This window comes from Callospermophilus lateralis, unplaced genomic scaffold (assembly GCF_048772815.1).
Source record: "Callospermophilus lateralis isolate mCalLat2 unplaced genomic scaffold, mCalLat2.hap1 Scaffold_84, whole genome shotgun sequence".
NCBI lineage: Eukaryota > Metazoa > Chordata > Mammalia > Rodentia > Sciuridae > Callospermophilus > Callospermophilus lateralis.
This window is the reverse complement of record NW_027516477.1, coordinates 7,047,066-7,049,143: the sequence shown is the minus strand read 5'-3', so window position 1 is coordinate 7,049,143 and position 2,078 is coordinate 7,047,066.

Here is a 2,078-nt window from a genome sequence, read left to right as displayed (position 1 = left end):
ATTAATTGTAGGTTAAGTATCAGGCAGATTCTTCACTGGGCTTCAAATGTGATAAAGTTGCTTCTTATTTTTAAGAAGGCCGTTGCAATCCTGCATTTATTTTACACCTCAGTGCTTGTTTCACACACAAGCACACACACCCACACACCACACACATCAACAAACACACAAACACATAATTAGAGCACATTTAACACTCAAATAAAGCTTTACCTACTAACTCATAACTAGGGTATTTTTTTTAATAAGAATTGTGTCTTGGTCTCTACTGGGGAAACATTGTTCAATGTGAGTTCTCTGGTTTGTTGTAGGGCAGTGAATGTTCACTGGTTGGCAATGATATAGAAATGGGGAGTAAGGGTTTAAAAGTTTTTACAGTAGGTAGGCAGAGTCAGAGTATGGACTCTAAGAATAAGAAATTGGGGAATTTCCTCTTTGTTTCTTCATTTCAATCTCCTAATAATTCATGTATATTTTCCAAAAGTCTACCAGAAAACAAGGACTAGGTCAATCCACATATCAGTAAACCATAGCAGAATGCGATTCTGAATTTCATACAAACAGTCATAAAATCAAAAAGACAGGTGCTGGGGTTTTGGCTCAGCACTAGAGTGCTGGCTTCACACTTTCAAAGGTCCTGAGTTGGATCCCCAACACCATATGTGAAAGGAATGAATGAACCAATGCACGAGTGTATGATGAATGAATTAAAGGTATAAGGAGGAGGAGAAATAGAAGAAGATGATTAGTAATTTGACAGAAGGGAAAAAGGGGAGGAGAGTGAGTTTAAAGTGTGGTTTCCAATTCCCAAGCGTTAAATTACAGCAGATGGGATAGAGAGAGAAGATGGGAGGGCAGGAGAGGGGGGATAGTAGAGGCTAGAAAAGGTAGCAGAATACAACAGTTACTAATATGGCATTTTGTAAAAATGTGGATGTGTCAACAATGTGATTGTGCAATCTGTATATGGGGTGAAAATGGGAGTTCATAACTCACTTGAATCTAATGTAGGAAATATGGTATCTCAAGAGCTATGTAATGTTTTAAGCAACCAATATAAACAAGAGGTCTTCATTTTTCTTTGTAGTTGAGATCTCCTGTTTCCCTGACATGTTTAGTTGTGTTCTCTCCTTTAGTCCTCCCATGCTCTAGTTATTCTGATATGGAAAAACTGGCTGAAATGCCCAACCAGTTTGTAAATCAGTGACAATTCTTCATTAAGCCTAAAGTCACTTTACATTTGCTACAGTCATACTAAATGCACTTCTTTTTTGGGAGTTTAAAAGATATTTCCATCAGCTAGATTACAAGTACCTAGAACTCCCATTCTTGTTTATGTAAGAGTGGCTTCATCAGATTAAATGCTGTTCTCTGGAATAAAATAAAATAGGAATAATTTACTCAGAAGATTCCTACGTAAACCATCTTTATTTACAAAATACTATCTTAAGAATTATTGTTTAATGAGCTTTAATTGGAGCCAAAGTATAGTCAATTACTGAAGTAAAAGCTGTTACTTAAAAACTAAAAATGAGAGGTAAGTCAAATTACATTTGAAAAGAGAGCAACAGCATGAGGTTTCTTGTTTGGTTCTGGATGGTTGAGTAACAGGCTCATTTGCAGGTGGAAGGAACCCTTCAGGGAACTCACTTGTACTTTCAGAATGGGGGTGTAGAGGGCTGAATTCCAGCTGTTGGGGGAAGATTGTGAGGAAAACCCCCTCCCTGCATAGACACATCACATTGGAAATGGAGTGGGTGGCGGGTCAGGTGGAAAATAATCTCCAGGTTCCCAGACAAGTTTCCTGGGAGAGGTGGAGGAAAAAAAAGGTCCTCTTCTCAGGAACTGACTCCTTGGGTCACCTGGAAACAAGGCACCTCTGACTGGAGGGAAAGGTGCCAACACAGAGCCAGAGCCAGTTGCTTGGTTTTCAGCATGGAGAGGTGAATCAGGCACATCAGAGTCCAAAGGAGGCATATTAGGAATTCTGTGTTCTGCTGGTCCCGATGCCCTACCACAATTTGAGTAAAACCTATCTTGCCTTTGTAGAGGAAGACGTGCATCAGAAGAATATGGTT